The sequence below is a fragment of the Procambarus clarkii genome, chromosome 72 (genome assembly GCF_040958095.1).
Source record: "Procambarus clarkii isolate CNS0578487 chromosome 72, FALCON_Pclarkii_2.0, whole genome shotgun sequence".
In the NCBI taxonomy this organism is placed as follows: Eukaryota; Metazoa; Arthropoda; class Malacostraca; order Decapoda; family Cambaridae; genus Procambarus; species Procambarus clarkii.
The window spans coordinates 6922846-6943818 of record NC_091221.1 but is presented as its reverse complement, the minus strand read 5'-3'; the positions used below and the strand labels follow the sequence as shown (position 1 = coordinate 6943818).

Here is a 20973-nt window from a genome sequence, read left to right as displayed (position 1 = left end):
AGAACTGGTATGGTGTTGGGCTGTGTATTAGCATGAGTGTTGGTCTGTATATTATTATAGATATGTGTTTACATATTGGCATGGGTTGGCTTGAGTTCAATCCCCATTATACTGGTTAGCAGGGGTAGATAGCCAGGAAATGGAGTGAAGGAAATCCGGTACGATATGACTCAGGTTATCAGGTAAAGACTGGGAGAAAAAGGACAGTGACCCAACCACTTTCGCCTTTAATGTTGAAAAAAAATATATATAAACACGTTGTACTCAACGGGGTGAGAAGGTTGAAAGAGCTAAAACAATTATTTCACCTTTCTAAGCTGATGGACTTGCAGTAGGTACATATAAGGAACATGTACATATTTATTTTACTTTTATCTAGGTATGTGTGCTTCAAGTGATATTTTAAAATGATTTACTGCATCATGATGTTTCTGTGGCAGTGCTATGATTTATAAACCCGATTTTCGAGAAATTAAATGTGGTGCGCAAGCCTATAGTCACTCCTCTAGATCCTTGTGGTCATAACATTTGATTTTTAAAGTAACAAAATGGTTTTCTAATTGGTAGTAGCCTGTGCTTTTGTTCAGTTTTAATTTAAGTTACACTAGTTAAGTAGAGTTCCATGATGTTTTGAAGTTGGCGAGTAGGCTAGTGAAGTATAAATAGTTTGATATACTTGGATCAAATTTCTCCCTTGCTAGTGAGAAGTTTTAAAGGGTCATTACTGCTCGAAACGCTACGCGTATTAGTGGCTTTACAAGAATGTAAACGCCATGCTATGTATCCTCACAAACCCAATGTACCTTCTTGTATATAAATAAATATATAAATAAAAATAAATTCACCAGGCAAGGCAAGGTGGAGGGAGCTGAAATGTTTCCATATGAACAGTGTTTATTGCGATATTAAACTTTATGTTGTATATGTGTGCTTCTGTTCTCCATGATCTCGGGGTCAACCCGGCCTCTCGAACAGTACAACGCATTTTGACATATAAATCTACCAAAAGGCCTAAAATTATTATACTAAATCACTGTGGCTTGCAAAATGGATGTGATGTCCCGTTTTCTAATCGTAGGTTCTTGGTTAGAATAAATTCGAGGGATTTATTAATCTATTCAGTAACACGCTCGTCAGGAGGGGAACTAGTTACTTGACTCTCGAGTTAAATGTATTACATATTAATTGCATTAGTTGTAGGGGGAAAGAATTGTTAATTAACAGAATAATTAACAATAATGTGTGTCGAGGGCCTGAGTTGGGACGTCAGACGCCGCCAGAGCCAAACCTCCCAGCTACGGGGACGACGTCGGCCGACGCCCGGCGTTTATAATTCAATATATCTCCTTAATTGGTAAGAATTATCTCACGGGGGTTACGTAGCTTAACTCCACGGGTATTTAGCGGTTTAAGGAGAGGCCCACCCATTGTCCAGCTTGCGTGTTTGAGCAGTAATTTGGTAGTAGGTGAAGAAGTCGATGTGTCTTATCATTCCTTGAGTCTCCTGTTCTATCTCACTTATCACAGGGCAGAATGGCCTCCTAGGGGAGTGCCTCCAGTGTGATGGTGATTATGGGTCACCTTTTGTGGCATAGGTGCCATAGAGAAGGGGGAATGTGTGCCATAGAGGAGGTGGCAGCGGTGTTTGACCCGGCAAGGCTGCAATGTTTACATTTAACAGGTGGTGGCATGACGTCACGATCAGCTGTACGGTACTAAGAGTAATTTCCTATTCTGAAAGAAGCATTTTTTTTTTAATTTTGTTATGGAATGGTAAAGCTTTCTATTATGTGATTTTTTTTAGAGTTAAAGCTAATTATAGAAATATGGCCTTAGCCTAAGTCAGCAATTTATATTCCTAATATTATTATTTATATTAATTCATATAAACCCATTTGATTTTTGTTTAGTGAAAATCACTCTGCCTGTTAGACAAATCGAAATTATCTAACAGGCATGCATTTTCATTATTTTCTAATATTTTTTTGTAAATTGATTTATTTCAATTATTATTATTATATTAAGAACAAAAATGACTTGAGTTATGTTTGGTAAGGTTAGGTTAGGCTAGGATAGGTTAGGTTAGGTTTGATCAACCATCTCTTGCTTGGCCTAGTATGCAAGGCCCGATTTGCCTAACAAGCTGAGTTTACCTAAAATTATGTATTGCTCTAATTTTTTCTTATGAAATGATAACGCTTTGCATTATAAATTATTTTATTTAATTCGAGTTAAAATTAACGTAGAAATATAGGATAAACCTAACCTAACATAGTTAGCAATTCATGTTAATATAATAATATTAATTAAAATAAACCAATTATAAAATATTTGTTGGAAATAGCGAAAATCACTCTGCCTATCGTTTCCCTTTTTCTCCCTTCTCCTCCCTCTCCTTATTCCTTGTTCTTCCCTTCGTTCTTACCTCCATTGTTCTTATCCTCTTATCTCCTCCACTGTTCTTTCCATTGTACTTCCCTCCCTCCCTCCCTATTCCTCCTTTCTACTTTCTCTCTTCATCTACCATTCGTGTCAGCCATCGCGTCTTTCGTACTGGTCTCCTGTGTCGTTACCATAATTCAGTAGGGAATAGAACACCGAGGTAAGGAGAGGAGGGAGGGTCTGGTGGACAGAACACCTGAGGATAGTGAAGGAGAAGGGGTTGGGGGGAGCCTGGCGGATAGCCGACCCAAGGGGTAGTGGGCCAGTAGGACGCTCCCACCAGCTGCGCTGTGTCACGTGGGCGAGGCTACGGAAAATTCATATCATTACTCCTGTGTTATAGTTCATTCATATCTTGTTCTATATTATTTTCTGGATCATATGTATATAAAGGCACTTGATGCCCTGGGTATATCCTCCCGAGATCGTTCACAACCATTTGCAGGATAATGGGTTGATATTTTATGGCACGGCCTTGAACCCATTGGTCTATATTTCATGGAGACGTTACACTCGCTAATTGGCTGTTCCTCAGAGGTAAGAACCGTGAGAATAACCCTTCAAGGTCAACCTCCAATGTCTCTGCTCCACGCGTCGTTTGGAGTGCTTTGAATGATTGTTTCTATGGAAACCATCCCAATTATAAATGTACTATCGTTTATGAATGAAGCTTTTGCTTTTGAATTTGAATATATGGATCAGTTTACCAGTTGGTATCGTTCAGTGGAAACACTATTTATACAGTGTAATAATGTATATACATATTTAAAAATAGTATTGCCAAGTATAGCCACCCCCGACATAATAGGTTGCTTTTTTGACGACCTATTTTGGTCGAAGTAATGGACCAATTCGTGAAATATTGCGACTAGCAACAAAATATTAGTGTCGCCTTATTGACGTTTTCTCTGTATGGCCTCGATAATAGGTAGCTATATTACAAGGTAATTCATTCTGTAGTATTTGGAATATTCGCGTGTATTCGAATATTTGAATATACGCGTGTATTCTATTTTATTATACAGTATTTTGCTGCCTGATTACTATATTTCTTGACTTGTTGTGTGAGTTTTGTAACTGCTAGTTTGGTGAGCCGGCTGCTGCTACTGTGATGCCGCCCATTCCCCGCTCCCTTGCCTGTGTGTTCAGATTCAGATTCAGATGTTTATTCAGGTAAGGTATATACATACAAGTGATGTTACATTAATGGATTGATATATAGATAGAGCTAGTACATACAATGCCTAAAGCCACTATTACGCAATGCGTTTCGGGCAAAAGTAGTGTGTCAGTAGTGCGGTTAGCAAGCTTCTTTTTGGCTGTATATACATAATTTAAATGATGCTAATTTTGTTCCCAAGTTGTATACGTGAGAGAGAACTCCTGGTTCAGCCTTGACGACGTTCAGACTTCTCTGGGCACCAGCTCGGTCTAGGGACTACAGTGATGCTTGAGGCCATTTGGTCATTGGCTTCCAAAACCGTCGTTATGGCCAGACTTACGAACGACAGAGGAAAGTTCATAGATTTGTCGGTTTTCCTGTTGGATTTTTGGAGCCGGGGAAACTGTGTGTGTCTGGCGGGAGCCTACGAGAAGTTTTGGCGGGTCCTGTGGGATTCTGGTGTGCCCAAAGGGGTTAGAGGTGGCGGGCTGCAGGCTCCTTGTTTTGCGAATTCTTTAGTTTGGCCGCGTTCGATTGCACAAGCCGCGTGGCATCTTATGTCGTCTGGGGTCACTAGGGGGTTGATAGGCTTCCAGGGGTGGGTTCAGGTCGGGGATTTTCTCCTCGGGTTACTCCAAAAGGGGGATGGGGGGTTAGTGTATATGTATACTTTGTATAGTGTATACTTTGAATATGGTCGCGAGGCTGTGTGTTTTACCCTATGCCGGAACATGTTGCGCTTGCGTCGTCAGGGCTCCTGTACCAACAGTATGCAATAGACCACGGTCTATCGTAGTAACAGATAATAGAACACGCTCTATTGTAGTAACAGATACTACGGTAGAGCGTGGTCTATTACCAGATAATAGAGCACGTGTGACAGGTAATAGACCACTGATAACGTCGTGAAATCCTAACACGAATCATTCATGATTCATCCTAGTGCATGACGGAATTCCTCCGTAGCCTCACCAATTCCGCATTGCACAAAGTATCGTTCATCTCCGGTGTTTCATTACCTATCAGTTTTCTGGCGTTATATTGAACGTTGACTAGAGGACTATATGAGACAAGGCGTGACGTCAGTCATCTCTGCGGTTGCGTTTTTGTGAAGTTTGTGGAATCCGGCGTTCTCGAGTGTCGGTTCGTTCTTGGAGGTCGGATTCTGCCTGAGTCAGCTTTGGCTTTACACATATTTACTGTGGTATATGTGGTTTAAACATTTTTAATGGTAGATTATGTAGATACTACGGTAGATTCTATACTCGGTAAGGGGGGGGTCTCTCTCCCCCGATTGTGGGCGTATCTATGTTTGAGACTCTTGTTCAGATATATTCATTTTCCACAGCCTCCGCCGCCCGTGGGTTCGACTCCCAGTTGGCTGTTACACGGCGCGATGAACAGTGGTCAGCCGTTGGGGTCCAGGGATGCTGTGCTGGGGTCGTGTGGCAAGCCGTGGGGTCCAGGGTGCTGTGCTGGGGTCCGGGGTGGTGGTTGTACTGGGGTCCAGTACACTTGTTCCTGTACACCAGTTGATTGACAGTTGAGAGGCGGGACCAAAGAGCCTGAGCTCAACCCTCGCAAGCACAACTAAGTGAGTACACACACACACACACACACACACACACACACACACACACACACACACACACACACACACACACACACACACACACACACCCAGGCCAGCCCTTCGGGCCATATAGACGGCGACAGTCTGACCTCTCTAAAGAATTCGAGATCCGGGTTCTCAGAAAACCCTTTGTTTCATTTTCCTCCCTAACTACGGTAGTTAGCAGCGCTCTACCCCCTTCCCCCCCCTACCCCTCCACACCCCCTTCCCACCCCCCCCCCTTGCTGTTAGAAATGCATTAACAGCATCAGGACAAGATACAATGTAATTGTGGTTCACAAGATGCAATTTCCTATTATTGTCCCCAGGACAAAGATGATATTCTGAGAAGTAACACGAACAATGATGGACTAAATGACTCCTGTAATAATGACCCAATGACCCCCTGGGTTAATGACCCTGTGATAAAAAGATATAACCCCTCTAAGATGATATTGTGCAGGTGGAGCATGTTACGACCTGGAGGGTGGTCGTGGGTCTGTCTTACGTGCTGCTCTTAGACTGTTCTGGGGGAACATCTTGACTATTTCTTTTGTTTAATAACCTCGTTTAGTGAATAAATAGATATTAATATGTTTTACACTTGCATTCCTCCTATGTGTATTCTCTTGAATGGGTCCCTCTCCCTCCCCCCCCACAAAATCACTTCAAAACTCGATGACCAGGCCAGGGTTCGAACAGGTCAACTCGTTCTCGCACTTTCTTACAGTCAATATTGACTTATTAAATACGTGCATATGTGACATACTAAACATACTAGTTTACCTTGAAAAGCTTCATAGAAAACACCGACCTTACCTAACCTTCTTAGTATGTTAAGATAAGCATTTTATTGCTTCGTAATTACAATTATTACTTAACCTATACCTATAATAAGTTTAGTAATAATTGTAATTACGAAGCAAGATGCTTATCTTAACATACTAAGAAGGTTAGGTAAGGTCGGTGTTTTCTATGAAGCTTTTCAAGGTAAACTAGTATGTTAAGTATGTCACATATGCACGTATTTAATAAGTCAATATTGACTATACGAAAGTGCGAGAACGGGTTGAACAGGTAAGTCCACTACGGGCTCACCATAGCTAGTGCTACTTGCCCCGCTCCTGTGCCGGGTAAGTTACGGGCTCACCATAGCCCGCGCTACTTGGAACAGGTTCCGAGTAGCTGAATCTATAAAGACACAACAACTGTAAGTTAGTGTTGACACAATGGCTTAAACGTCATGTACTCAATTGCTCGAAGCCATCCTAATGGATAGTTAGGAAATGGGACACCCCCGTCAATATGGCTGCGAGTCACTGTAATTTATGGTACGTCATATTTCGGCCGTTGGGGGATTTGTACTAATCGCGAGGACCGGTTAGAGGCCGGTTAGACCCAGGTAGTCTTGGGTAAGCCTTTTTTACCCCAAGACTTACTGTCTTGCGTAACTCTCCCGGTTATCTCTGTCTCTCTGTCTCTCTGTCTCTCTGTGTCTGTCTCTGTCTCTCTCTCTCTCTCTCTCTCTCTCTCTCTCTCTCTCTCTCTCTCTCTCTCTCTCTCTCTCTCTCTCTCTCTCTCTCTCTCTCTCTCTCTCTCTCTGTCTCTCTCTCTGTCTCTCTCTCTGTCTCTCTCTCTGTCTCTCTCTCTGTCTCTCTCTCTGTCTCTCTCTCTCTCTCTCTCTCTCTCTCTCTCTCTCTCTCTCTCTCTCTCTGTCTCTCTCTCTGTCTCTGTCTCTCTCTCTCTCTCTCTGTCTCTCTCTCTGTCTCTGTCTCTCTCTCTCTCTCTGTCTCTCTCTCTGTCTCTGTCTCTGTCTCTCTCTCTGTCTCTGTCTCTCTCTCTCTCTCTCTCTCTCTCTCTCTCTCTCTCTCTCTCTCTCTCTCTCTCTCTCTCTCTCACAAAGGTCACAGGTACCTGAAGGCTTGAAAAATCTTTCGAAATCCGAGCGTGATAACATCGAACACGCTTCCCACTGAGAAAAATTCTGGTGGAGCAAAAACAGGAACAAGTCCCAGTGGGTCTCCCCATCGCCTGAAGTGGTTCTCCCGCCGCGTCGCTCGTCGCCGCCCTGTTCCTTAAGCAGTTTCCCTTCAGACGGTCTACGTCGGGGTCGGCCACAGTGTCAAACTTTAGGAAAAGTCGGCATCTAAACATCCACCCCACCCCGTACGATTTTCATGGTCAAATCTGAAATATCGGTTGTGATTCCCATAGACTTGTTTACAATAGTCTATGCCACTTCGAGAAATCTGTAGATGTGAAATTTTCAGTCCTGAGGCCATAGACTTTTGTATTTAGCATTTTAAGGGGGAAGCCATTTGGTATAAATGGTCAAGGAAGTGTATAGGGACAATGGTTACAGTGATGGTAAAGATGGGGGAGAAATGGGTTAGGAGTGTGGATAGGGAGGTGGATAGGGAGGTTTGGGGTGGGGGGTAGGGTTGTGGAAGGGAGAAGAAGAAGGGGAGGACAGTAGTGTGTGTGTGGAAAGGGTGGCTAGAAAGGCCGGACCCAAGTGCTAATGCTTAATTCTACAGGCACAAATATGGGAGTACAAGTAGGTGAACACACACACACACACACACACACACACACACACACACACACACACACACATACACACACACATACACACACACACACAGTTTCAAATGTAGATATGATAGAGCCCAGTAGGCTCAGGAATCTGTATACCAGCAGATTGACAGTTGAGAGGTGGGGACCAAAGAGCCAGAGCTCAACTCCCGCAAGCACAACTAGGTGAGTACACACACACACACACACACACACACACACACACACACACACACACACACACACACACACACAAGTTTACCTAGAGCCTCCGACCACAATTGCGAAAGAAATCCCCAAGACGTCCCACCAATACGTTATAATGCTTTCATTCTGTCTCATTGTCTCCTGTGCGTGTGTAAGCATCTTCTCGCACGCAAAAAAGTGTGGGGGGGAGGGTGTTGGTGAGAACGGGGGGGGGGAGTGGAGAAAAAGCTGTAAATGAGCTCGGAATGTGGGGAGAGAAAGAGGGGGAGCGAGGGAGGGAGGGTGGAGGGGGGGGGGGAGAATGACTGGTAGAGATTGAGAGCGGGAGAGAGGGGAGGGGGAGGAGTTGAGAGTTGGAAGACAAGCCAGACCAAACCTTCTTGCAGGTGTGGTGGCTGTCTGGGAAAATATTGAACGTGGGGCCCCTGCTGTTCCTGATCACTGTCGGGGTGATGGGGAAATGGTCCTCCCGTGGCTCTTCTCCGATACGTTCCTGTGCGTTATGACGTATATGTGCGCTAATATCTACGTATACTGTATTATGTATCTGTACTCTATCATGTAGCTGTACTCTGAGGCGCTGAATGTGACGTTTGCTCTAGTTTGTATTTTGTTTGCTCTAGTTTCCACGTTTGCTCTAGTATGTACTTGTTCCACGTTTGCTCTAGTATGTACTTGTTCCAAGGTAACATCTCTAACAAGAGACATAGACATGATATCATTAATGCACAGTGAAATACGGTAAATAAACAACCCGTTATCTTGAGGTTATCTTGAGATGATTTCGGGGCTTTAGTGTCCCCGCGGCCCGGTCCTCTACCAGGTCTCCAACCCCAGGAAGCAGCCCGTGACAGCTGATTAACACCCAGGTACCTATTTTACTGCTAGGTAACAGGGGCATAGGGTGAAAGAAACTCTGCCCATTGCTTCTCGCCGGTGCACGGGATCGACCACGGGACCACAGGATCACAAGTCCAGTGTGCTGTCCGCTCGGCCGACCGGCTCGACCCGTTCTAATAAGGTTTTCCCAACATCAAGAAAACGGACAAATTTAAAGTGTCCTCTCCTAACCTGCCAGAGGACCCAAAACAGAAAACGGGAGAAGTACGTCACTTTCGTCAGCCGCTTCCATTTTCTACTACGACAATTTTTGGTCTAATGTAACGCGTACGAGCGAAATGCGACGTTCTTTGCAAGAGGACAGGTTGTTTAATTTCAGCACGTGTGACATCTCTCAGTTGAGTTGGTTGAGAGGCGGGACCAAAGAGCCAGAGCTCAATCCCCGCAAGCACAATTAGGCGAGTACAGATGCCAACTGGCATACTGAAATGGGATACAGATCCATTAAAAATATTTATCTATAGTGCCAGAGGAGTCTCCAAATGGAATGCATTAAGAGGCGAAGGTGGTGGTGGTGGTGGAAGCACACTTCATACGTATATAGAGCCCAAAAGGCTCGGTAAAAAGGTATAAACGTGTTTTCTTGCAGGATGAGAGGTGGTCTGGGAAAATCTTGTGCTGTGGGTGCTAATGTTGCTTGCCATTGCCCCCTGTGATGAGGAAATGTACCTGCAGTTGCTGTCTGATACGTTCCTCTATTATATATACGTATATGTATTTCGAAATATGTACTGTAAAACATGCTTGTACTCAAATATATAGGAGGCTGGTGCATAATTTGGAGGAAATATGCAATGGGCTCCAGTGGATAAGGGACCTCTCCTGTTCCTTTATATATGTAAAGGATCTTCCAGAATGAAAATACTCATTCCTCTCAATATTTGCAGATTGTGCAAAATTTATGAAGAGGATCAAGACGGAGGAAGATAGAAGAAGACTACAAGATAGCCTTGACAAACTGAGAGAATAGATCAAGTAATTTAACTCTAATTTAAGTCGGGTAAGTACAAAGTAATGTAACTAGTTGTAGAGAGCAGAAGGCTGGACACAAAGGCATGGAAAAGGATATGGGGATCTATTACCGTCCATGGAATGGGTATTAGGATCCGCTTCCGCCTCGGGATGGGTATGGGGCCCACCACCGCCCACGGGATGGGTATGGGGCCCACTGCCGCCCACAGGATGGGTTTGGGGTCCACCACCGCCCACGGGATGGGTATGGGGCCCACCACCGCCCACGGGATGAGTATGGGGTCCACCACCGACCACGAGATGGGTATGGGGTCCTCCACCGTCCACGGGATGGGTATGGGGATGTCTAATAAACGATAAAAAAATAAAAAAAGATTGACGAGTTAGAAGGGACATGATTACCACATACAAAATTACCAGGGAAATTGATTTCATTAACATTATCAATATTGTGATTGACTTTATTAGAGCAACAGATACATTATAACCAACCAACCAACAGGCTATTAGGGTTTTCCAGAGCAGCGCCTGTTCCTTTTGTTCACTTTTTTTTTGTGTGTTCGTATTTAGTCTTGTGGCCAGGTCCTGGAACCGGTTCGGTTAGTGAGCGTCATGGCCGTCATTATCTCTGATAAGCGCCCTGGTTGAAACCGTGGCTTGGGCTGGTATGCGTCCGAACTACTTGGGTGCGATCCAAATGTTCTTCGTTATTTAGTGTTGGACTTAAGGCCTATCAACCAGTCCGTCCTGCTAAAGGTTTCCCTATGGTCAAGAAAACGGTTAATTTAAAGTAGTCTCTCCTAACCTGCCAGAGGACCCAAAACGGAAAACGGGACAGTATGTCACTTTCGTCAGCTGCTTCTATGTTCTAGTACGACGATTTTTTGGCCTTGTTTAACGCATGCGAGCGAAGAGTATCGTACAAAGTGTGGTTGAATTATCACTTAGATTGAGCGGAAAGTTCTTAGTAATGAGAGATTTGAATCGTAGGCAAATTGACTGGGAATCAATAGATCCAAGAGGGAAAGAAGGGAGGAGGAAGAGAAGTTACAGGAGAAAAACTTACCTCACACACATCAAGAAGGAAACATGGAGAAGGAGGTAAGACCAGCAAGATCGTCTTACGCAAAGCGAGTCTTACGCAAAGCACGTCTTACGCAAAGCACGTCTTACGCAAAGCACGTCTTACGCAAAGCGCGTCTTACGCAAAGTGCGCAAAGCACGTCTTACGCAAAGCACGTCTTGCGTAAAGCGCGTCTTACGCAAAGCGCATCTTACGCAAAGTGCGCAAAGCACGTCCTGCGCAAAGCGCGTCGTACGCAAAGCGCGCAAAGCATGTCTTACGCAAAGCACACCTTACCCAAAGCACACCTTACGCAAAGCACACCTTACGCAAAGCACACCTTACGCAAAGCACACCTTACGCAAAGCACACCTTACGCAAAGCACACCTTATGCAAAGCACACCTTACGCAAAGCACACCTTATGCAAAGCACACCTTATGCAAAGCACACCTTATGCAAAGCACACCTTACGCAAAGCACACCTTATGCAAAGCACACCTTACGCAAAGCACACCTTATGCAAAGCACACCTTACGCAAAGCACACCTTACGCAAAGCACACCTTACGCAAAGCACACCTTATGCAAAGTACACCTTACGCAAAGCACACCTTATGCAAAGCACGTCTTACGCGAAACGAGTCTTATGCAAAGCGCGTCTTACCCAAAGCAAAATGGACATTGCGAGCACCGACCATGTTATGCCAACGAGGCAAAAGTGACCATTGTGTATTGATATTTGACTCTGTAGTTATCATGAAGACTGTGGCTAGAGGAAGAGAAGTGAAGAGACTACAGCTTTCCATAATGGCGCCTGCCAGAAAGGTCAGATAATTCCTAGAGAGAGAATACCACGGGAAATAGAGCTAAGAGAACAAAAACATCACAAGGTACGATGAACCTCATCAAAACGAGACAATACCAAGAACCAGAAAGGAGGTCTATACAGTCCATAAGGGATAAAGGGGTCGAGAAAAAAAAATAGCCCCATGGTTTAATAGACAACAGTTAGCGGTAAAGAGAAGTAAAAGAGCTCGGATAAAATATACATGAAGCATGGTAGAGAGGAAAACCACAATGTGTATACAAGAGAGAGAGGAATGAATATATAGCAACTCGGAGAGCAGCAGAGAAGCAGTATGAAAATGATATATATATAGCACTCAAGGCCAAGGATCAGCCTAAATTGCAATACAACCACAAGCGGAGGAAGATGTTGGTAAATACATAAGTGATCTGGCTATGCAAAAGAGGCGGCGGGAACACAAAGAATGATAGAGAAGTGCGCGAAGAATTTTTTTAAGATAGAACTAGAAGTGACCCTAAGACCAGTGACTACTAAATGAAACAGGTGTTAATGGAAGCAAGACTGGTCGATATAGAAGTACCACCAGAGGAGGCAAGGAAACAATTAGAGGAGCTGGAGGTGATGAAAGCCACAAGCTCTGACAAGATCTCACCAGGGATACTAAAAGAGGCAGCTGCAGCACTGTGTGAGCCCCTTGCTTGTAGCCTTGAATTCCGCACAACAAATTTGTGGATTTATATGATGTTTGGAACATGTACTGTCTGTGTACAGGAAAGGATGAACACAGGAGACACTGAACTATAGACCGGTGTCGTTAACAAGTATTTCCTGCAAGATATTAAGAGAGACAAAGTAAATGAAGACTTGTCGATCATTTAGAACACACATTTTGTTTCCAAGCATCAACATGGATTCATTGAAGGAAAATCTTGCTCGACCAACTTACTAGAGTTCTACAACAAGATGACAACAGTCAAACAGGAAATAGAGGGCTGGGCAGACTGCATTTTCCTGGATTGCCAGAAAGCTTTTGACGCTGATCTTCACAAGCGAATCCTATGAAAATTAGAAAAAAAGACACTGATGTATAGAGAAAAGTGCAAAAAAGTGGGTGAAGGAATGTTTTTCTGACAGAAGGCAAAGAGTTATGTCGATTAAGGCAGCGTCTGAGATCCTCTCGGCCGCAGGTTCGAACCCTCGTCACGGCCCTTGTGGATTTGTGAAAGGGCTATGGTAAGAGGAGAGGTATCAGACTAGAGAGACGTAACACGTGGCATTCCTCAAGGGTCCATACTAAGACCCATCCCGTTCCTAATAAATATAAACGATCTAATGGAGGCAGTAAGCTCGTTCTTGTCAATGTTTGCTGAAGACGCTAGGCTAATGAGGCGAATTAGAATTGAGGTGGACTGCAGTACAAGATGACCTACACAGTCTACTGAGATGGTCTGAGAAGTGGCTACTAGACTTCAACCCTGACAAATGCATGATTATGAGGATAGGAATTGGAAGAAGACATCAAATACAGTACAGGATGAAGGGAAGGCAGCTTCCAACTTCTGAAAAAGAGAAAAAGTTAGGAGTGGATATAACTGGAGATCTATCACCAGAGGCACACATCAGCAGGATAACGAGGGCAGGATATGCTATACTAGCAAACGTCCTGTTATCCTTCACCAACTTGGATAATGATCCCTTCCGAGCGCTGTATACAGCCTTTGTGAGCCCTATTATCGAGTTGTTGCCCCAGCATGTAACCCTTACCAAGGGAAACAAAACAAAAAACTAAAAAGGTACAAAATTATCCAGGAAGACTCGTTCTAAAATTGAGGAGACTGAGCTATGAAGAAAGACTGAAGGAACTGGGCCTCGCTACACCACAATAAAGAAGGCAGACATAACAACGTATATAATACTTAACAGAATTGACAAAGTAGACATCGAAGCAATGTTTAAATTAAGGAGGAGAGAACATGAGTGGAAACTAGAAACACAGAGGAGACACAGGCATCTCAGAAAGTACATTTTCTGTCTTGAGTCGGGAGTCCAGCATCTACACAACACATGAAAGTTTTACGAACGCATGTGAGTTTTAACTTGACCCGTCCAACCACTTGGGCTGGACGGTAGAGCGACGGTCTCGCTTCATGCAGGTCTGCGTTCAATCTCCGACCGTCCAAGTGGTTGGGGCACCATTCCTTTCCCCCGTCCCATCCCAAATCCTTATCCTGACCCCTTCCCAATGCTATATAGTCGTAATGGCTTGGCGCTAACCCCTAAAAATTAATTAATGAATTTAACTTGACCTGTGACAAGAGGTATGAGCCCCGGGAACACAAACAAACCCACAGGAAAGACTAAAATAGATGTAACATCCTCAGCAAGAATACAGAGGAACTGGTTTATGATGAAAGTCACAAGGCCAGATAAGCTCTCGTCATGGGTACTAAATAGGGGAAGGAGAAGGGCATTGGGTAGACCCTTTGTTATGGTACTGAACCCGTTGGAAAAATGGAGATAGGTAATTAACAGGGAAAGCAGCAAGCCATTACGACTATATAGCACTTGGAAGAGGGGTCACGATAAGGATTTGGGATGGGACGGGGGGGGGGAAGGAATGGTGCCCATGCACTTGGACGGTCGGGGATTGAACGCAGACATGCATGATGCGAAAGAGTTACCAAATAGTTGGAAAATGGCTGATGTGATCTTGAAGATAACAACCACTTGACTATTGATTTAGTATCACTCATCACTTGAAAATTAATAGAGGCATCAGAATGGGATTCGTAGTTCACTTTGAACTGCTGAACTTTGTCTCCAATCATCAGCATGGATACAGTGAAAGAAATTTCCGACTTGAAAAATATATTAAAAGTTTAAAAAAATCAGTCAAAAGAGAAAGAGGACCGAGAAGCTTGTAAACTTTCCTGTTTGTCAGAAAGCATTCGACACAAATCACCTGAGACTCCACAAATTGTCGAGTGGCTACTAGAGTTCAACTACAGCGAATGCTATGTAATGAAGCTAGATAGTGGGAAGAGGCGGCCAAACACAAGGAACAAATTAGGAGATGAAACATTTCTGGTGTCGGACAGACAGAGAAAGAGATCTGAATACACCCGAGAGATACCATCTCTAGTGGCCTTGGCGGGGACCGGATGCCGTCAGGTTATCTAAGATCCTCTCGTTATTCTTGAGGATGTTTTCTTGCTGAATTTTGAACAATAAGATTGTCTTGGCATTTGAGGCTTCGGCGGATAGGTAATTCCAGGGGTCGATATTCTCTTATAAATAATTTTCCTGTTTCTGTCTGCTCTACTTTATGGCGCTGTTGAGCTTGAATCTGTACTCGCCTAATTGTGCTTGCGGGGGTTGAGCTCTGGCTCTTTGGTCCCGCCTCTCAAATATCAATCAACTGGTGTACAGGTTTCTGAGCCTACTGGGCTCTATCATATCTACATTTGAAACTGTGTATGGAGTCAGCCTCCACCACATCATTTCCTAGTGCATTCCATTTGTTAACTACTCTGACACTGAAAAAATTCTTTCTAACGTCTCTGTGGCTCATCTGGGTACTAGGTTTCCACCTGTGTCCCCTTGTTCGTGTCCCCCTTGTCCCTTGTGTGAGCAACCCGTCCTCTAACCAAGTCCATTTCATCCAGCGGTCGACCTTAAAGACGCCTTCAACAATTTTAACATGCACTTCATTCAAAATAAGAATTTTCTCAAATATAAATTAATATTATTATAAGTATATTGTGCATATTTAGGCATAGGTTAGGTGTTTAGGTTCTGTTGGCGATTATTTGTATTTGTAGTACATGGGTGAAGCATTTACAGCGTTGTGGTTCGAACACAAGTCGTCAGTGAAGCACTTGTTCCGGAAGTGTTCGAACGTCAGCAGTTGTGAGTCGTGTGTAAACCGTTTTTCATTCATAAACAGCAGGGGGGGGGAGGGGGGTTAGCGGGTGGATGGAATGGACTTTTTCCTTTATTTATTAGGACGGGCTGGTGTGGGTTACCAGAACAAGACAATAAGTGAGGGACGAAGGCCATGAGACACAGAAATGGGAAAGGGGGGGGGGGGGGGGAATAAGAAAATTGTTTGTTAAAAAATATATTAAATAAAGTTAGTTTATTGGATCAAATAAAATAATATAAAGGAATACGCACAGAGGAAAATACATAAGACAATTAAAGTGGAAATAATCATTATAGAATTAATTAACGTCAAACTGAATAAGTATTTCAAAGGAACTATTAGAAACACGACTGTTGTTGCAAGCTAAGTGATCCAGCAAAGACTTGTTGCAAGACAAGTGATCCAGCAGGACTGTTGTGTGATGCACAAGCTCTGTGATTCACCACAACCATACACACACACACTCCCAGGAACTCATCACACTCTGCGAAATTGTCACAGGAATTTGGTTATAACTCTGAACTCAACAATACATTGAACCTCAAGACACCTTCGTGATAATAAAAATAAACTAAATGCCACAGCTCAAAATAACTCAAGACACTTGAAGATAAAAAAAGAAGATAAGGATACAGAGGGAGGGAGGCAGTTCAGGTGTTACATAGTTGCAAGCACAACCGTAAAGTATGATGCAACAAAGAGCGTGAACATAGCAGGCATAACGCCCTTGCCTGAGCATGCAAGGTCGTGCGCAACATTGCCCAAGGTTAGGGAGCAGTGGTGATGGGGTAAGAGACCAAGATGACGATTAAACCATCGAAAAGGTGGCACGGGCATGAATAGCCCGTAAGTGGTGGCCCTTTTGAGCCATTACCAGTATCAAGAGCTGATACTGGAGATCTGTGGAGGTGCAACTGCACCCTGCGTGACGGGAGATGTCTCCCGGACCAAGTGGTGACCAAATGGTGATTGGTGATGGGGTGGTGGTGGCTGGTTCAAGAGGGGTAGTGAGAGGTGGGGAGGGGGCTAGATGACGTGAGGCAGGGGGGGGGGGGGGTGAGGGGGGACTGGTGGTGGGGAGGGGCTAGGGAGGGGGTGAAGGAGTTAGGGCAAGGGAAGGTGAGGGATTATAAGGACCGGGTTGTTAAAATAACCTACAACCCAGCAGCCAGATTCACGAAGCAGTTACGCAAATATTTACGACCGTGTACATCTTTCCTCAACCTTTGACGGCTTTGGTTACATTTATTAAACAGTTTACAAGCATGAAAACTTGCCATTCAACTGTTGTTATTGTTATAAACAGCCTCCAGGTGCTTCGGAGCTCATTAACTGTTTAATAATTGTAAACAAAGCCGCCAAAGATTGAGAAAAGATGGACAGATTCGTAAGTGCTTGCGTAACTGCTTCGTGAATCTAGCCCTAGAACAGTAGAATTAGAAAATGGAAGCGGCTGGCGAAATTGACATACTGTCCCGTTTTCTGCTTTGGGTTCTCTGGTAGGTTAGGAGAGGACACTTTAAAATTACCGTTTTCTTAACGCTGGGAAACCTTAGGAGGACGGACTGAATTAAAAGTACAAATGTTTATTTTTAATTTGGTAATTATGGGAATAGACGTAAAAAAAGTGACCTTTATTACAAGGAAGACTCGCCAACCTTATAATATAAGATAATAATAATATTTTATTCAAAAAAAGAACATACATAGGTACAGTGTTGCAAACATAATGTTGGATTTATAGATAACAGCTAGTAAATACAATACCTAAAGCCACTAATACGCATAGCGTTTCCACGGGAGACATCTCCCGTCATGCAGGGTGCAGTCGCACCTCCACAGATCTCCAGTATCAGGTAATGATACTGGTAATGGCTCAAAAGAGCAACCACTTATGGGCTATTCATGCCCGTGCCACCTTTTGGGTGGCTCAATCTTCATCAATCATAGCGTTTCGATCTTGATTGATTATATACATTATTTACTATATTTGAATGATAGAAATTGTTTGCTAGAGTACACAGTACTCCAGGCGACCGAGTCCACTTCTGCCTGACTAGAACAGTTCACAAACTGCCCGTCAAAGGTCGCCCCCTTCCGTTGATCAGTTCCCCTATGATGGAAGGTGTGTGTCAACCCATCCTCTTCAAAAATAACGTCGCTTTTCATACGTATGCGCGTTATGGCCAAATATTGACGTAATTATAAATGAAATCGGCTCACGAAAGTGATGTACTGTCCCGTTTTCTGTTCGAGTCCTTCGGGATTCTGGACGCCCTCTGATAGATTTCAACAGAAAACCAAGACAATTGGAAATAACTATATTTAATCGGTAGATAATGAGAGAGAGAGAGAGAGAGAGAGAGAGAGAGAGAGAGAGAGAGAGAGAGAGAGAGAGAGAGAGAGAGAGAGAGAGAGAGAGAGCGCCCCAGCCGTAAAAACACACGTAACTCGATAGTAAAGAAAACTAAATAATGAAGACGCCAATTATAGAGAGACGACCTTCTGGTGCGGGATTCCCCACTCTCTCTCTCCCACCTTCCCTCCCTCTTTCCCCCCCCCCCCACACCCTCCCTCCCTCTCCCATTTTGAAGTCTCACGGCGCCCTGGTGAACAAACTCCCCCATGCTTCCCCCTCTCAAGCCTCGCCGACCCGTAATGGGTTATTATTTAATACTTTTGTAGCGACGAGTAATTTGGTCCTTGTTGACCCTTTGTGGTCATAATTGCTGATTGAAAATTACCCTTGTCGACTCCTATGTATGCCTAGTTTTGTTTATGTATGAATGTATACTAGCTTTCCGTTAGTATGTATTTATTAATTTGGCGCGTATGGTAGAAAAAGTAGGTTTGTCGTGGGGTAACTACTCTATTTTTTTTCTCGCTTCGCGTTCTGGTGCCTTTTTTTTAAAGTAATTATTTAGTTTATCGGTGATTGCGTCTTCCCAGGAAGACGGAAGAATTCTTCTGGGTTGTGGCACCTGCTCTTGAAGTGATTGTCGGTTGTTTAACCGCAAAAATGTCGCCACGATTGCTTTGGTTGTTGCTTAAGATTCGCTACCTGGAACAAAAAGTTCCAAGTAGCACGGGCTATGGCGAGCCCGTAGTGGACTTGATTGGTTTGGTGTTGGTCAGGGATTTTTTTTTTTTTGGGGGGGGGAGGGGGGGTGGAATCAACGCAGCGGTATTGTTGATGATTGGGGGGGGGTGGAATCAACGCAGCGGTATTGTTGATGAGTATTTGGATATATATGTAATTGTAGGTATATATATGTGATTGTAGGTTAGTCATATATGTGACTGTGATTGGGTGGATTTAAATAGCAGTTGACTCGTATGGACCAATACGAGGTTACCATAACTGTCATTGCAATTGATATTACATTTTATTTAACACCTTGGTGCTGTATTGCTGGTATTTAAATATAGTATAATACAATTATTGTATGTATTTGAAGCTTCTCCTAGATTCTCGATAGGAACGTATATCATAAATATCGCGACTATTATTTTCTGTTGCACTAATCAGAAGGCGCTTTATCTTTTGTATATCTGAACTGGTCTTTGGGGCACTGGTGCTCCTCGTGTGTGTGTGTGTGTGTGTGTGTGTGTGTGTGTGTGTGTGTGTGTGTGTGTGTGTGTGTGTGTGTGTGTGTGTGTGTGTGTGTGTTAGGGGGGCTGACAAAGAGGGGGGTGTGCCCCACGGGGATGGGGTTTCCAGGGGGGCAAGTTACCCGTGGGAGTGCCCAGAGGGAGTGCCCAGAGGGAGTGCCCAGAGGGAGTGCCCAGAGGGAGTGGCCCAGGAAGGGTACCCAGGGTGGGTATTCAATTAATTAGCCTCATTTAGTGAAAACAATTCTAGGATGAAACTTTGAGGTTCCTGAGAACCTCACCGTGGGAGGAGGAACCGTGAAAGGTTATCATACGCGAGATAACGAAATCTAACATCATACCCCCAAGAAATTCGGTACAAGTATTTCGGTGAAGATTAATCAAGAAACAGGAAATGAATTCGACAAATATTATTGATTCATCTAACCCAACTAATGCCAAGACTGGAACACCATACCCTGTCATTAGGGAACAATGTCTTTCAAAACGTCAATAAAGGGAAACCCTTCCCTTTATATATATATTATACGAAAGTTCTCTTTTTGCGAACAGATTGTAGTAGAAGGTTGGAAAAGTTAAGTGAGAAAGTAGAATAGGCTAAAACCATCAGTAGTTTCAAAGCGTCATATGCCAGATTATATTGGGAAGACAGGCACTAGCGTAGTTCTCATCCTGTACCTGGTTGATACCTGGTTGATACCTGGTTGATGGGGTTCTGGGAGTTCTTCTACTCCCCAAGCCCGGCCCGAGGCCAGGCTTGACTTGTGAGAGTTTGGTCCACCAGGCTGTTGCTTGGAGCGGCCCGCAGGCCCACATACCCACCACAGCCCGGTTGGTCCGGCACTCCTTGGAGGAATAAATCTAGTTTCCTCTTGAAAATGTCCACGGTTGGCCCACTGTAACTACACTTACATAATTACCACACACACATAAACATAACCCCCCCCCCCCTTCCTCCCCCTCCCCCACCCCACTCCACGCTCAGAGGCGCCACAGCGGCCGCCAGTGTCGCTAGCCTCGTCTGTTCTTCTCAAGTTTCCATGTTGGGGCTGCGTCACGCTGCTCGCAAGCACTCAAGAAGAGCAACATCATCTTCTTGACAGGGAGATGCTCAATGGGTCATTCTAAGATGCGGTTCTGGGAAACCCGACGGATATTGGGGGAAAGCTGTGAGGAATTCGTAACCCGATAGTTCTGTATATATGATCTGCGGACGTTTGTCAGCGTAATGTACTTAGTTGTGCTTGTAGGGGTTGAGCTTTGGCTCTTTGGTCCTGGCTCTCAACTGTTAATCAACTGGTGTACAGGTTCCTGAGCCTACTGGGCTCTATCATATCTACATTTGAAACTGTGTATGGAGTCAGCCTCCACCACATCACTGCCTAATGCATTCCATCCGTTAACTACTCTGACACTGAAAAAGTTCTTTCTGATGTCTCTGTGGCTCATTTGGGTACTCAGTTTCCATCTGTGTCCCCTTGTTCGTGTTCCAGCCGTGCTAAGTAGTTTGTCTTTGTCTACCCTGTCAATTCCCCTGTCTCTTCTGTCTTCTACGATCGTGAGGTTCAGCTCCCTTAGAATTTCCTCGTAGCTCATACCTCTCAGTTCCGGGACCAGTCTGGTGGCATACCGCTGAATCTTCTCTAACTTTGTCTTGTGTTTAACTAGGTATGGACTCCAGGGTGGAGCTGCATA

General features: G+C 44.2%; 1 protein-coding gene across 4 annotated transcripts in view; it reads left to right on the top strand.

The window, feature by feature from the left end:
• Positions 1–20973, top strand: part of LOC123773622 (carboxylic ester hydrolase) — a 122600-nt gene that overhangs the window by 53324 nt on the left and 48303 nt on the right. For 2 of the 4 annotated variants that reach the window (XM_069312405.1, XM_069312406.1), the window contains exons 1-2: positions 1266–1354; positions 9785–9897. The gene's annotated coding sequence lies outside the window, so the exon portion shown is untranslated. Of the gene's footprint in view, positions 1–1265; positions 1355–9784; positions 9898–20973 lie in introns of those variants that run through there. The other 2 variants (XM_069312407.1, XM_069312408.1) reach the window with 1 other exon arrangement.